This window comes from Protopterus annectens, chromosome 5.part0 (assembly GCF_019279795.1).
Source record: "Protopterus annectens isolate FY-2018-M chromosome 5.part0, PAN1.0, whole genome shotgun sequence".
Lineage (NCBI taxonomy): Eukaryota > Metazoa > Chordata > Ceratodontiformes > Protopteridae > Protopterus > Protopterus annectens.
Window position 1 is genome coordinate 934,173,329 of NC_056735.1, and position 17,456 is coordinate 934,190,784.

Here is a 17,456-nt window from a genome sequence, read left to right on the forward strand (position 1 = left end):
AACCTGTGTTCCCAGATCTCTTATAACACCTTCTGTGTTCAGTGGACTACCATCAATGTGGTAATTCATGGGAACTGGGTTTTTCCCAAAGGGGATGATGACACATTTTTTGGCATTGAGCTTAAGGCCATGGTTCTGACACCAGCCATTGGTCTCAGTGAGGCCTTTCTGTAGGATGTCAACATCACTTGAGGAGTTAATAATGGCTCCCAACTTGCAAGTGTCTGTGGATTTTGTCAGCCAGAGTCCCTCCGTGTTGGCCTGGACTTCTGAGAAGTAGATACCAAACAGGAGAGGACCCAGGAATGATCCCTGTGGGACTCCACTCGTGACTGGTTGGCAGTCTGACTTGGAGTCAGCTACTTTCACACTGTGGGTTCTACCTCTGAGCCAGTTTGCAACCCACCTAGTGATATAGGGGTTGATGCCTAGCTTAGTGAGTTTTGCTATGATTCCTGAGTGGGGAATTGTATCAAAGGCCCTGGCCAGATCAAGGTAGGCTGTATGAACCACCTTGCCTTCATGCACAGTTCTGGTGACCGACTCAAAGAAATTGACCAAGTTGAGCAGGCATGATCTACCCTTCACAAAACCAAACTGTGTGGGATCCATAATTTGGAGATTCCCTATAGCCTTGTTTATTAGCTCCATGATGATATGTTCCATAGCTTTGCATATCAGCCTTGACAGGCTAATGAGGCAATAGTTCCCAGGGTCTGTAGTCACTCCTCCTTTGTGGAGAGGGATGACTATAGCAATGCACCATTCAGTAAGGACAAAGCTTGAGGTGAGGCTTTGATTGAACAGGGCACACAGGTGACATGCCAGTTCACTCTGTAGTTCATGTAGAACACAGCCAGGGATATTGTCAAATCCCACAGAAGCTGTATTCTTGGCCTTGGAAAGTGTTGTTTTAACCTGTGCATCAGTAATACTTAGTGCCTGGCAATCTACTGGTATTGTGAGTGGTCCTTTGCAGGGGAGAGAGGGGTAAAGTTGGCACTGAATCTGTCGGCCAGGATAGTGGCAATATCTGTTGGCTCGATATAGGAGGTACCATTGTGCAGCAGCTCAGAGCAAATCTGGGTATTGCTGTGGAGATTCTTTACATAACTATAGAAGGCCTTGTGGTTGTCTTTACTATCTGCTGCAATTCTGTTTTCATAGAGGATTTGATGAGGGATCTCAACTTTTTGTTGAGGCGGATAAAGGAGTTTTTCCTGTCTTGGGACTTCACCTTATTCCGCATCAGTTTCCTCCTTCTGTTGTAGAGTTTGTTTATGGCAGGGGACCACCAGATTGGCTTCCTTTTTTTGGAGGAGAGCATCTTGGTTCTATTGGGGATGGACAGAATCATGTATTTGTGTACGTGTTCGTACAGTGCATTGGTGTATGAGTCGGCCGTCATGCAACTATTCTCCATTTGCATGGGTGCCGTGAAGCTAGCCACCTCTGTTTTTAGCATCCCAAAGTTATCTTTAGAGTTGTTTTTCATGGTGGTTACCTTTGTGGGGGTGAGTGGGAGGTATGTGGATTTCCAAGGTGATTAGTTTCTGGTCAGATCTAATCAGGGAGGAGTTGACTACTGTTGTAGAGCAATGGTCACCCATGTAAGTAATGACCAGGTCAAGGATGTTGCTACCTCTAGTGGGTGTAAGAATAAGCTGGTCCATTGCATTGGAATTAATGAATTCCAGGAAACATTGGGCAAGTGTACTGGTACATGAGTAGTTTTCCCAGTTAATGGAGGGGTAGTTGAAGTCGCCTAGTATGAGAGTGTTAGGTTGGACCCTAATATTCTCCAGGGTGCTTAGGAATGTGGAATGTGAGTCTTGGAATATGGTTGGGGACCTATAACAGGCTATGACCTGAATTGCTGTCTTACCCAGTGTTAGCTGCACCTGGATTATCTGTGATGTGTTATGTTGGGCTGCCAGTCTAGAGGTGTGCACATCTTTTATGAATATGGAAACACCATTGCCTTTGGAGCTTTTGTCCAAGTTCTGGGGCCAAAAGGTGTGGAATGAGTTTTAGCCTGGTAGTGCAGGGGTGCTTTCTGCTGCCTTGAATCAGGTCTCTGTTACAGCACAAATGTCGATGTTCTCCATTTTAAGGAGTGCTTCAAGCAAGTTCATTTTGAGAATTAGACTTCTGGGTTTTGTTTATTCAATCTTTTGTTTTATTTTTAAGTCTATGTAAGTATTTGGGGCTTATTGAATCAAGACAAAACTTATATTTCTAAAGTAATTTTAACTTTATGAGTTAAAAATTTCTTTGTATTTCTCATTTAGTTTGTTTATTTCTTCAATAACTTTCTTGTCCATAATATTTTCTTTATTATTATGCTTATAAGAGTCTAATTTACTTTGAATATCTAACAATTCCTTATCCCAAGATTTCCTTTTATTATTATACCATCTGATACTTTGTCCATATAGATATGATTTTAAGGCATCCCAAACATAGACAATGGAGACTTCAGGAGTATTATTTATGTCTAGAAAATGTTGTACTTCTGAAAGTATATATTCTTTATAGTCTTTTAGCTGAGTTAAGTATGCTGGTATCCTTTGATCTGAACATTATGAGTATTTTTATCATGAATTCAAAAACAATTGAGTTATGATCAGATATAGGACATGAAATGATTTTGGAATTAATTAAATCTGTTACCATCTGGTTAGAAATAAAGACCCTATCTATTTTTAATAAGTTTTGTATCTGTTAGAAAAAAAAGTGTATGGTAATGATTTTGAATCTATCTGATTATTAATATCATTCAAATGATAAGAATTAGCAAAATCATTTAAATGTTTTGAATTAGATGTAATTCTTCTTTTCCTTATAGTGGTAGTATCACTTTCATGTAGTATACAATTAAAATCACCAGCTAAAATAATATCCCCTATAGAGAATGATATGATCTTATCAATATGATGTTTCACTGTATTAATACCAATTCCAGGTATCCAATATACATTAATTAAAGTGTAAGTCTTCCCATTAATTTGTATTGTAACCATACAAAACATTCATTTGTCATCCTGATAAGACTTAATGGTTTTAGGAATGGGCATACTTTTATTCCATAAAATAGCCACTCGTCTTTTTTTCTGAGTGTGCTCTGGACTAACCAGTACTGTATACTTATTAGTGGCTAGTTTATCAATATCTTTTTTCAAGAGATGGGTTTCTTGCAGGAAGACTAGATTGGCCTTGTGTAAATTAATGTATCTTATTAGGCTTGCCCTTTTACACGGATTATTCAATCCATTAATGTTTAAAGAAATTCCTTTTAAAGATGTCATTTGGCATTTTTAAAACTCAAGAATCTTATGATCGAAATAACAAATAACAAGATAAATAATGTTACATCTCCTCTTTTAGGTGTACCTTTAAATATAGCTGTATTTATTAAATCTCTTATGGGATTTTGTATAGATTACAATGTTGTTTGTAGTGACAATGAGTGTACAAAATATATTGTGGATGTCAAAACTATATACATATAACAATGAACAAGTGAAAATAATGAAAGGATTAAACCTTGCATCCAGCCTGGAGTTGAAAACTCCAACTTAGAGTAGTATTTACTACTCAAGTTAACCCCCTACCCTAAGCAGCAGTACCTCAGCTACCACCTTATCAATTTAATACTAGTTATATTTAACTGAGGTTAACAGTTTTCAATTCAATTATCTATCAAGACAAAACTACACATTTGGTAAAACAGCATCATTTTTTTTTTTTTTTAAACTGTTCATACTACTATATAGATCTATGTAATATATAACACTTGTATTCAAATAGCATTCAAATAATCTTGATGTTAGAAATCAAGAGGAGAGAAAATTAGGTTCTAACATTCATTTAAATCAAAACTTTGGCTAATATGATTCAGACATTACATATATTAAGATGCATCTATTTTCTGTCATGTGAATACTATTAACAGCTTCCAAAAAAAAAAATCTTGAATTGTTTGTATATGAGCATTTACTTAAACTCATTATTGTCAATAGAGTAAAATATTGTATTCATAAAAATTATTATAAATCATATTGCATAGTTATGCAAATTCTCAGAAACACTTGCATTATTAAAAAAAAAGCCATCACACACATACACACAGACACACACACACATACATACACACACACATACATACACACACACACACACATATATATATATATATATATATATATATATATATATATCTGATCTCACTGAGTTATGTCCTTGTTGAGCATTATCCTACTTGCTGTCCCTAGAATAAATCTGTCTGCTTTATAGAAAATAATGCACAGCAAACACATTTTAGTAACCAGATTTTACAATCATGCTAACCTACTGCTTTAAAATATATCACATGACATTTCTTCCAGAATAGAATTATAAAATTGTTTATGCTTGTCAATCAGATGAATTAAATGAATTATAATAAAGTATATGTTTGGAACAGAAGTTTTAACACAGATTATTATGCTGCTGTTAAGTAGATTTTCAAAAACATTTAAATAAATGTTTCATTTTCTATGCCTTCTAAAATAAGACATTTACTTACTACAAGAAACTACATCATTTAAACTCATTATAACTGACATTTTTTATGAATAGAGTATTTTTCCTGAATCTGTGGTGTGTCAGTATGATAACTAGGTCAGAGGTTATACTAACTGCTTTCAGTTTCTCTGTTAGAATTCTGTGAGTTGAAGCTTTTGAAGTAGTTCATGGACACTGTGCATGAGACACCCCACATCCCAGATTGTCTCCCTTAACATTTTGGCGGGAAACTTATTAAAACTTGTGACAAACATTCATTTTGTCAATAGAGTAAAATATTGTATTCATAGAAATTATTATAAATCATATGGGATAGTTATGCAGATTCTCAGAAACACTTGCATTATTATATAAAAAAAAAAAGCCATCACACTCACACACACACATACACATACATACACACACACACACACACACACATATATATATATATATATATATATATATATATATATATATATATATATATATCTGATCTCACTGAGTTGTGTCTTTGTTGAGCACTATCCTACTTGCTGTCCCTAGAATAAATCTGTCTGCTTTATACAAAATAATGCACAGCAAACACATTTTAGTAACCAGATTTTACAATCATGCTAACCTACTGCTTTAAAATATATCACATGACATTTCTTCCAGAATAGAGTTATAAGATTATTTATGCTTGTCAATCAGATGAATTAAATGAGTTATAGTAAAGTATATGTTTGGAACACAAATTTTAACACAGATTATTATGCTGCTGTTAAGTAGATTTTCAAAAACATTTAAATAAATGTTTCATTTTCTATGCCTTCTAAAATAAGACATTTACTTACTACAAGAAACTACATCATTTAGACTCATTATAACTGGCATATTTTATGAATAGAGTATTTTTCCTGAATCTGTGGTGTGTCAGTGTGATAACTATGTCAAAGGTTATACTAACTGCTTTCAGTTTCTCTGTGAGAATTCTGTGAGTTGAAGTTTTTGAAGTAGTTCATGGACACTGTGCATGAGACAGCCCACATCTCAGATTGTCTCTCTTAACATTTTGGCGGAAACTTATTAAAACTAGTGACAAACATTCATTTAGTAGTGTAAATGTATGTAAACATGACAAAACCTTCACAATGTATTCCACAGACCATTACAGCCTCTTACTTCTTTTCAGAAAGAGAAACAAATTGAATCACAGCTTGCCATTAAATCTTCAGATATTTTGACTGGTTATGAAACAAAACATTATAACTGACATATTTTATGAATAGAGTATTTTCCTGAATCTGTGGTGTGTCAGTGTGATAACTATGTCAAAAGTTATACTAACTGCTTTCAGTTTCTCTGTGAGAATTCTGTGAGCTGAAGCTTCTGAAGTAACTCATGAACACTGTGCATGAGGCAGCCCACATCTCAAATTGTCTCTCTTAACATTTTGGCGGGAAACTTATTAAAAACTAGTGACAAACATTCATTTAGCAGTGTAAATGCATCTAAACATGACAAAACCTTCACAATGTATTCCACAGATCATTACAGCCTCTATGTAAGTGAAATTACCAACAAGCAATAAAACTCAACATTCTTCTCCCAACTCAATTTTCATACAAATCCTATTATTCACTGTGCCCACACAATCAAAAGCATTTCTATATATTAATAAAGAAAAGAAAAAGAGAGTAGAAAATAAAAGGAAGTGAGGCAGAAATAAAAAAATGTAAGAGAAAGCTGTAAGAAGTATATACAATGGAATGTTACTTACTGTTTATATTAATATAGTTAAAAATAAAACATATTATTTACTCTTATTTAGTTCTGATTATTATTAGTTAAAGCATAACAGATTATTTACAAACAAGCATAAGCAGTATAATCAAGAAAGTATAATTAGAAATAGCATTTGAAGAACTTATAAAAACTTTTACAAGGAATAAATATGTTATTATTCTATTAATGATATTTTCATTACTGTTCTCTCCTGCCCTCCCCACACTTTACGCAATACATAATCTAAATAGAATGACAATTATTAAACAAAAAAAATAATAAAAGGAGAAGGAAAAAAAGGTAAAGATAAAAAATGTATCAAATTACTAACCTTTCTTTTCAGAAAGAGAAACAAATTGAATCACAGCTTGCCATTAAATCTTCAGGTATTTTGACTGGTTATGAAACAAAACATTTCTTTGCACATAGAGAATAACTTTGATTAAATCTTTTCCAAAATATTTGTGGCTTTCTGGAAATGCAGGAACTATATTCAAAAAGATTAATAATTAACTAAAATGATGAGAGAGAAAAAAAACATATGACAAATCATTTGTTTTTTAGTCTCTTCTTCTTCTCTGAAGTCTTCCACGAAGCTTCAGTTGCCAATCTCTTTAATGAAGAACTAGCCCATTCCATTTCTTCTATTTTATCCAAAATCCCTTTTTCTTTGACAAACAGTAAAGCAGAGTCTAAATCATCGAAAACCTTAGGACCATCAGGAAGGAAGATTTTAAGCTTGGCAGGAAACAGAAGGTATGTTTTAAACTGTGCTTTTTTAAGCTCCCTTATTAATGGAGAGGGATGACTATAGCAATGCACCATTCAGTAAGGACAAAGCTTGAGGTGAGGCTTTGATTGAACAGGGCACACAGGTGACATGCCAGTTCACTCTGTAGTTCATGTAGAACACAGCCAGGGATATTGTCAAATCCCACAGAAGCTGTATTCTTGGCCTTGGAAAGTGCTGTTTTAACCTGTGCATCAGTAATACTGGGTGCCTGGCAATCTACTGGTATTGTGAGTGGTCCTTTGCAGGGGAGAGAGGGGTAAAGTTGGCACTGAATCTGCCGGCCAGTATATTGGCAATATCTGTTGGCTCGGTATAGGAGGTACCATTGTGCAGCACTCAGAGCAAATCTGGGCATTGCTGTGGAGATTCTTTACATAACTATAGAAGGCTTTGTGGTTGTCTTTACTATCTGCTGCAATTCTGTTTTCATAGTTAGCTTTAGAGGATTTGATGAGGGATCTCAACTTTTTGTTGAGGCTGATAAAGGAGTTTTTCCTGTCTTGGGACTTCACCTTATTCCGCATCAGTTTTCTCCTTCTGTTGTAGAGTTTGTTTATGGCAGGGGACCACCAGATTGGCTTCCTTTTTTTGGAGGAGAGCATCTTGGTTCTACTGGGGATAGACAGAATCATGTATTTGTGTACGTGTTCGTACAGTGCATTGGTGTATGAGTCGGCGATCATGAAACTATTCTCCATTTGCATGGGTGCCGTGAAGCTAGCCACCTCTGTTTTTAGCATCCCAAAGTTAGCTTTAGAGTTGTTTTTCATGGTGGTTACCTTTGTGGGGGTGAGTGGGAGGTATGTGGATTTCCAAGGTGATTAGTTTCTGGTCAGATCTAACCAGGTCAAGGATGCTGCTACCTCTAGTGGGGGTAAGAATAAGCTGGTCCATTGCATTGGAATTAATGAATTCCAGGAAACATTGAGCAAGTGTACTGGTGCATGAGTAGTTTTCCCAGTTAATGGAGGGATAGTTGAAGTCGCCTAGTATGAGAGTGTTAGGTTGGATCCTAATATTCTCCAGGGTGCTTAGAAATGTGGAATGTGAGTCTTGGGATATGGTTGGGGACCTATAACAGGCTATGACCTGAATTGCTGTCTTACCCAGTGTTAGCTGCACCTGAATTATCTAAGATGTGTTATGTTGGGCTGCCAGTCTAGAGGTGTGCACATCTTTTATGAATATGGAAACACCATTGCCTTTGGAGCTTTTGTCCAAGTTTTGGGGCCGAAAGGTGTGGAATGAGTTTTAGCCTGGTAGTGCAGGGGTGCTTTCTGCTGCCTTGAATCAGGTCTCTGTTACAGCACAAATGTCAATGTTCTCCATTTTAAGGAGTGCTTCAAGCAAGTTCATTTTGAGAATTAGAATTCCAGTGTTGAGCAACATGACCCTCAGAATGAATTTATTTGTAACTGTTACAGTGGTAATTTGGTCTTTGGAATACCTCCTAAAAAAGGCACTATAGGGGTGGCATGAGCCTTGGCCAGTATCTGGAAGCCCAGGGGTGATAGATGCAGAACATCTCTGGCAAAGCATCAAGGTCTGTCAATCATGTCATCACAGGCAGACAGATACTGGATCCTCTTAGAATGACACCAGGAACGCATCCAATTGCTGAAATCAATAATTTTCTGCTTGTACTGTGGTATCATTCTGGGTGATGGTAGGATGCTGCTCAGGGCTAGGTCATACCCGCCTGGGCTACATAATCTGAGAGCTCCTCCATGTCTCTTTTCATGTAGTCCAGGGAGGTATGTCTTAGGTCATTCAACCCACATGTACAATGACAGAGTCATATTTGTACTTGTTGTTGAGGGACATGAGTGCATGCATTATGTGGCAGATCCTGGCACCTGACAGGCAGCTGACTGTTACTTTCTCCTTATTCAACCTTGTGAGTGGGACATCAGTGTGCCTCACTATCGAGTCACCTATGACTATTGTGCTGGGCATGGTGTTTTGCCTTAGGGGCTTTGGTTGAGTGGCACATTGTTTTAGAGAGTTATGTGTCTCGTGATTAGTATTGTGTTGTGGTGGTTGAGTGCATTTCTGCCTTAGAGGTCTCTGCTGTCTGGGTAGATATTTATTGAGAGCTTCTGTGAAGGTGGGCATGTGGTTTGTGTTTTTATGTGAAGGTAGTGCTGGTGTGTGTTCTGGAGGGCTATATGTTCCATGTGGTGTGGTGCAAGTGTTGACCTTCTCCACTTGACCAGCAATTCCGGTCTTGGCTGGAGAGTGTATGGCTTCCAATATGGATATATAAGCGCATCTCTCGCAAGTCTGAGTGTTAGGAGGTAAGAGGAGAGGGTTGTCAGTGTACATGAGGCAGTTGCTACATTGTCTCAGGATTCCCAAGTTCACCAGGTTAATAGGAGAAAGCACAGGGAACTGACCTTTAGACATACCTGGAGAGGTGGGCATTAATAATAAGTACTGGAGCTGTTTCCTTGTAAAATGCTTAGTGCTGGTTACACTTTTGTGTGCTACAATTGCTACAAGAAGTCTGGTATGGTAAAGTGCTAGGCTAATAAGCTAGTAAAAGTGCAGGAGAGGAGAGAACTAGCAGATCTAAGGGAAAATTTGAAGATCAGACTTTGGCACCCCTCAGAAGCTTACAAACAGTCCTGGATACAGCAAATCTGTATCTGGACTAGACTAGTTACAGGAAAGGTGGGAAACAGGCACAAACATGGGCTTTAAAACCAGAAAGTTGAAAGAAATGCAAAAACTGCCCAAACGGCCAATAAACTACAAATGTTGGGCCAAAAACCACTCCTCTTGTGGTAGATAGGCTACCTAGTGCTTACCACTCCCACTGACAAGCTAAAAGGCTCCCCTCCAACACAGAAAGCTTGGGGGGCTCAGAAGCTTACAAGCAGTCCTGGATGCAGCAAAACTGTATCGGCACTAGACTAGTTACAGGAAAGGTGGGAAAAGTGCAAACGTGAGCTTTTAGACCAGAAAGTTGGAAGAGATGGAAAAAAACTGCCCAAACGGCCAATAAACTACAATTTCTGGTCCAGAAACCACTCCTCTTGTGGTGGATAGGCTAGCTAGTGCTTACCACTCCCACTAACAAGCTAGAAGGCTTCCCTCCAACACAAAAAGGCTTGAGGGGCTCAGAAGCTTGCAAACAGTCCTGGATACAGCACATCTATATCTGGACTAGACTAGTTACAGGAAAGGCAGGAAACAAGCTTAGAATTTTTTTTAATACAGAAAAGCAGCTAAAACAGCACTAAAAACTATTCAAGTGCAATGCAAGCTAGTACACTTGAATGTGTAGCAATATTAAAGCAAATACAGTTTAAATAAATGCAATTTATTCAAACTATATTCTGAACTGAATTCAGTTATTGTTTTATTCAACTCTGAACAGTTAAAAAGTGTCAAATATATACTTATCAGCTGAGAGCACACTCATTCAGAACACAAGGAGAATCTAGCAAAGTGTTTTTTTTTTTTTTTTTTTTTTTTGTTTAGTAAAGTGGAAAGGGAGAAAGGAGAAACAGAAGATAATTCAAGGTTAAGGACCTACGTGGGTTGCGCCTTCTCAAACCTTCTGTCTGTATTAGGTAGAAAGAGCTGACACTAGACTGGGATAGAGCTGGTCAGATGGGACTGGTAGGAGTGTCTGAAATCAAAATATGATCAACACAAAAGCTTTGGCATGACAGTAAATGTTTATTGTGTGAGTCATGTAAATTGCTTTCTGTGTACAATGCCATAAAAATGCAGTGCAGACCATTATTAACAACTTAAAATGTACAGAAAAATCTTCAGATGATAAAGCAACAGAAAAGGGTAATGATCTTACATTATTTCCAGATGTTAAACAGTTATGTCCTGTCACCACATGTGAAATGTTAATTTCAGAGTTACAACAGCAGTCAAATCAGTTCTTGACAGAATCTCCTCTACCCTTTAGAGAAAAGTGGAATAAAGCCACTGCACAGCAAAACAGATAAGCACAGAAATGAGGATCATGGTGAACTGACAAAAGAATTTAATAAACTTCTAAAAGACTGACAAAATGAGTTCAGAAAGTTTAGACAACATATACAAACACTTTTTGAAAGTGCATAAGAGCTTTAGAGTCAGCAAAACAGGTTACTAAGAAATATCAGACAGCCTATGCAGAATTACAAGACAGACAAATCTGGTTAGTAAAGAGTTAAAGAAAGAAATTCCAGACCTTACACAGCAATTAGCTAAGCTGACAAAAAATAATTTACAGCTCACTATTCTACATTTAGAAAATGGTTAGCATACACAGCAGGATCTAAAATATGGACAAATGATTCCCAAATGTATTAAAACTTTCATTCAGTTATAGAAAGACACTTATCAGTTAAACAGTAAAGCAGAACGTATAACTGACTTTCTTATGACATACTCATAGGGACAGCCTCTCATAGCTAAGCTGTTAGATAATTTCATGTCAAAAGGTAAAAAAAAGAAAAACAGAACAGTTCTAGTGCATAGAAATCAAATAAGAGTAGTTAAAAGCAGTGAAGACATGAAGTCACGAGTGACATGCATGTATTTTCTTTTCACCTAAAGTTCACTTGCTTAAAATCCACAGGAGCAAATGCTAGACAACAGCAAATATAAGCATGTGTTAGTTAAGCCAATATCTATTTTTTATACAATATTTTGTAACTATAATACCATCAAAAATGTCAGAGACTCTGGCAAAAAAGGTTTACAAAAGTAATATTACTAATATAAAGTACTAATAACTTTCTTGGGTGGCGTAAGCCAGGGAACCTTGTTGGCTAGGCTTATGTAGGCCATTGGGCCAATAGCCTAGTACCTACCTATGAACCTATGAACATAATATTACAAATAAAACTCAAGGTAATTTATCTTGTCCAGAGGGACAAAGATGTCATGTTAAAAACCTTTCCTTAAACCAGAGTGTCACAGTCTGGAAAACAGCCAGAGGGCAGGCATACATTCAATTCTCACAGCATGAAGCAGATAAACAATATTGCAATAAAATGCTGCATACTTCAGGGGGAAAGGGCACTCGTTCAATTTTACACTGACTGTGTAAACAGTACTGCAGAAGGGTCTAAAATAAAACTACAGAAGAAACATATATTAGCCCGCATCAATGATTCAGTAATTATTAAAAGACAACCTTGCCTTTTTATTGTTATTAAGTGATTAGGGTGCCATCAACATGTATGATAGTGAGACAAAACTACCAAAAGCAATAATACATTTTAATGTTTCAGTAAATATTTAATTAACAGGCTTCAGTATAATATTAATGTCACTTCATATGTAAACTGGACTAAGGGTACGTTACAGTCCATGTATGTACAAATGCAAAAAAAAATCTGTGAAGCAAAACTGATGGTAAATAATAAATATGCTTGGCATATGATGTACAGCAAATGGTTTAATATGTAAAAAGCATTCTGCATTGTATAAGCCATGTTTTCTACAATACTCTGTAAATCTGTGTAAACAGACAATATTGCCATCAAGTTTTAAAATGTTCACAGAGATTGCTCAATTTGTTTGTATTTGTTTGTATTGTATGAGTTGTTCTAAACAAACACCCATTGTGGCATAAGAAAGCTTACTTGTTTACTCCAGAAAGTAAAATGCCTGTGTCTTTTAAATAAAATCCTCAAATAGTTTGTTTTTAAATACTTTGTATAAGGCAATTAACAAAAGTAAACAGTTAATTTAACAGTTAAAAAAAATAAGCTAATGAAGTTAGCAAAAAAAGACTAAAAGCAAACACAGCACATTGTGCTGACAACATGAAACTGTGTTTTAACTTGCTGTATCAAAAGAAAACTAACGGTTTTGTTTCCTAATGGGTTTTCTATAAATTAGGATAAAAATTATAATCTGACTGTTTTGTGTGTTTTAAAACAAAAAGGGAGAACTGCTAGATATATATTTAGACATTTATAACAGTACAGTACACTTCTGTTTGCTAGAATATATATAGAAAAATATAGTCACTTAGATGCATGTACATTTCTGTTTGTTAGCATGTATACATTAAAAGGTTAAACTGTTCTTAGCTGACAAGCAGAAAAAAAGGCATCCAACTGTTTATAGATAAGCCTTATACCAAGGTAAGTCACTTACACTGATAGCAAATCTTTTTGAATCAGGACAAACTTGGCTAAGAGCAACTCTTTTGGAATCTGGCCTCAAGTGTTTTGCTGGCTTTACAAGCTGGTAAAACAAGTATCACTGGCAGACAGACAACAGCACACCTCAATTTCTTTGCTTAAGAATGTTGGAGAAATCAAAAAAATGGAGAGGAGGACAAAGGATTAACATCTGATAGAGTTTATAAATATTACTTTTATTCATGTAAAAGATAACAGAACAACAGCTTCTGCATCAATATGCATTTTCTGAACAATAAGAAATATAAAACCCTAATGCCATGCATTATTAGTTGACGGTAATCCTCTGCGATTTACCAGAAAGTTAAAAAAATAATGAGGGACAAAGCCAAAATATAAGACAAACTCAGGAACACATGAGTGACATGGAGAGCAGGCAAAAATGAAGCTGTTTTACTTTCTGTCTCTGTTCTTTGCTAGCCGACAGTATACACTGTTAGTCCCTAGCATAAGATTGATTGTCATAGTGCTTAGCAGGTGTGCAACAATTGTTAAAAGAGAACTCCACCCAAATGTAATTTTCTTTCCAAAAAGTGATTTTCCTTCCCTATAAATTAAATACTATACACTTCACATAGAGACAAAGCATCATGTAATAATTATTTAGTTTGTTTTATGTCTGAACTTATTTCTGTTTGTCTTTCTTTCCTGCATTTGTCTCATCTGTTACATCATGAAGGCTACTAAATGTGGCAGCGTAACTAGGTTGGATCATTTATTTAACTACAAAGCAACTGAGAAAACAATGGCTCTTAAATAATGGCATTTAAATGTGCCTTATAAGTCACAGATTGCCATCATCACACCTCAGATAATGTGTAGCCTGGACTCTGAACAAAAGGAAGGCTTTCAAGCTCAATATTTAGATGCAAAATAAATCTATTTACAAATTAGTTGCATTTCCCTTTAATTAATCTCTGAATGCCACAAAGACAATATTTTCATCTCACTCTTCTTGTTTTCTGTCAGTATTTGATTTTTCATTTTTCTATACTGTATTTTTTTTGTAGAAGTGCATGTTTCATCTGCTGTTTTGTTACAGCATTTTTGCATTGCACTGCATGCAGTATTTTGTTGAGATAAATCAGTGAGTTGAGGAAGGAAAATTAATATCAAAGACTCTAATTCTAGGTACAGTAATACAATCTGTGAATGTAAGACATTAAAGCCCAAGTAACATCCATTCAGAGGTCTGATTTCTCACACTCCAACACTAAACTATAGTTGTTAATTCTGGAAAGAAAAATTAAGTCGTCTACATTTTCAAGGCCATCATTCAAACATCACTTAAACTGCTGTAGCAGAAACGGCCAGTAATGAAAATTAAAGGAAGCAAAGGAAATGTTGTTGCTGTGTCTTTTGGCTTTTCTTGGTTAGGGGTCGCCACAGTGGAACTCCGGTCCGCTAATGATTGGCAGTAGATTTTTACGTGCCGAGTTGCCAGCCCTGATGCATAACCTCAACGAAGGTACGTCCATTCATGCATGTCTCCACACAGAAAACGCTCTAGCTGAGAATCGGACATGACAATGTCTTATTGTGAGGCAACAACGCTACCGCAGCATCACCAGGAAGGAAATAAACATATAAATTGGCACAGACAATCAAAAGTAAGCAGTCACACCATTTTTGTAAACTACTGAGAGAGAAAACCACAGCAAAAGATCCTGAAATGTTTGTCCCTCTAAAACAACATCAAAAAGGTAATGGTATTGCCTGCAAAAATTATCTTTTTCATTTTTAGTTATTCAGCATTATATAGTTTTAGAATTAGTTTATTTGGCATCCTGTGTTCTTGCATTTAATGAGAATAACATGTCACTTTCTCAAAGGAAATGAACATTAACATCAAAAACTTAAAAATTAAGAACTGAAAAGGGATGAGTTAGGATGGCTCCATTATAATATACACACTGATAGATAGATATAGACATGTATGTAAATGTATATATATATATATATATATATATATATATATATATATATATATATATATATGTATATATAGTATATTTTGGCTACCTGATGGTGTAGGTGCTTGCTGTTTGTTTTTGCTTTTGTTACATATTGAAAAATTGAAAAATGTATTAGAAAGTGAAAGAGGCCAGTGCAATGTAGAAATGTTGCTTTTATTGAAACTACACATCCATTTATAATTAAGCAATCAAGTGCATGGACACATTCAGGAAATAGAAGAGGTATTAGTTACTGAGCACAATGCTCATTATAATAAATTAACTTTCAAAAAATACTTAGGAGAACAGATTACTCCACATGATTTAAGAGGTGTCAAATTTCCATCCGCACTCTTTGAAACAGATGAATATCACAAAGAATTTAAAAATAGGATAGAGTCAGGCATATTATGCTGTACAGATAAGATTAGAATACACACATACAAGGATGTTGAAATACAAAAAGATGGGTGTCTCAAATTAAAGATACACAGAAATGGCTTGAACAAAATGCCAACAGAATTCAGCTAGAAGGCATGAAAAAGTATTTAAATCAAAGGTGATTTTAACTGGCGGTAATGTCTGCTTTCTCATAAAGCAAAGAAATTAGAAGGAGACGAACAGCTACAAGAATAATACAACAGTTATTTTTCATAAAACTCACAACAATTTTATTACTCTCATAATAGGTGACATCCATAATACTGCAAAATAGGAGGAATTCAAACACAGGGGAGAAGCTGATTTAAAGTGTGATATGCCCCATTAGAGAAGGAAAAAGTTACATACCAGCATTCAGAGGCACCTGTAATTTACCCTTCTCTGCCTCCATACTGCTTTCAATGTTTTAGGTAATTGTAGTAGCTGTTATTTTGTATCCCACTTCACAGAGCTTGAGTATTAAGAACATTGCCACAGTCAAACATGCATGTTTAGTGGGCATACATTGCCAACCTGTGTTTTTTTTTTATTGATGTACACTCCTCCTGTGTGGACTACCTTCGTATTTAAACATCTTTGAACCCCAGTGATATACCAGGGCAGTTGTACTGCACCTCCTCTGTAGAGTTTGTCTTATCACTAGTTTGCAGTGGTGTACCTTTACTTTTCATTTCTGCATTTTAACAGCCACAGCAAAAGTATGCTTCTGTTTACTTTTCTTAGGCTAGGTGTGCAGAATCACTGAATTTCAGAAGGCCTAGACTTGACTGTTTCCCACCAATCTGGGAGCTGTGGCCTGTTTCACTCCCCTCCCACCACCAGTTCCATAGTCACTCCCCACATCCACACATTTAATTCTACTGTTCTCCACCCACTTTTTAATGACATCACAAACAGTTACTAACCAATATACAACATGGTTTTAGACATGCCTATAGCACAAAACTGCACTCCTCACTTTCATGAATAACATAAATAAAGCCAGAGATAGTGGTAAACTCTATCTTCCTTATTCCTAGACTTATGAAAATCTTTTGACTCCTACTACAACTGTCCACAATGTGTAGGTCACAACAGACTCTTCAGTGGTTTAATATTTACTTAACAGAATGCTAGCAGGCAATCAAAAATGAATTCTACCCTTTCCCCTTACCTGCCCATCATTACAGCTGCATCACATGGTTCAGTCCTTGATCCTATTCTATTTAATATCGTTACATGCAATCTTCATAATTCTGTACAAGCATCCCTTGTACATTATTCAGACAATTCTAGCCTTATCTGCCTCTCAGACAATCTAGAAATTTAGAAAAGATTACACAACGTGCCTTTAACTCATTATATCTAAGTAACACCTCCAGATGCATCTGCAGTTAACTCCTACTGATGCCTCTAGGCATCAAATATTGCTTGTTCATATTTGCATCAGTAATTCCAAAACCATGCTATATACAAGGTTTTAAAAGATTTCGTCTTAATGCTTACACTACAGCAAACTCAGCTGCATTGATATTTGACCTCTGTCTAGTGCAGGTAAATAGATATTAACTGTTGTTTTTATGATATTAATTTATATAGATATAATTTTCACATTTTTATCAATATCTCAACAACCATGTAACCCAGACAGAACTCCTTAGCTTCATACGAATGCTCTCAGCTAGATTAACAAAATGCTGCTGACAGTATAAGTGTAACTTGAGTGGTTGCTGAGATATTGTAAGTTGTTTACAAAATATTACAAATGTAATAGTTACTGTGTTTACTGTGACTTATAAATTTTAG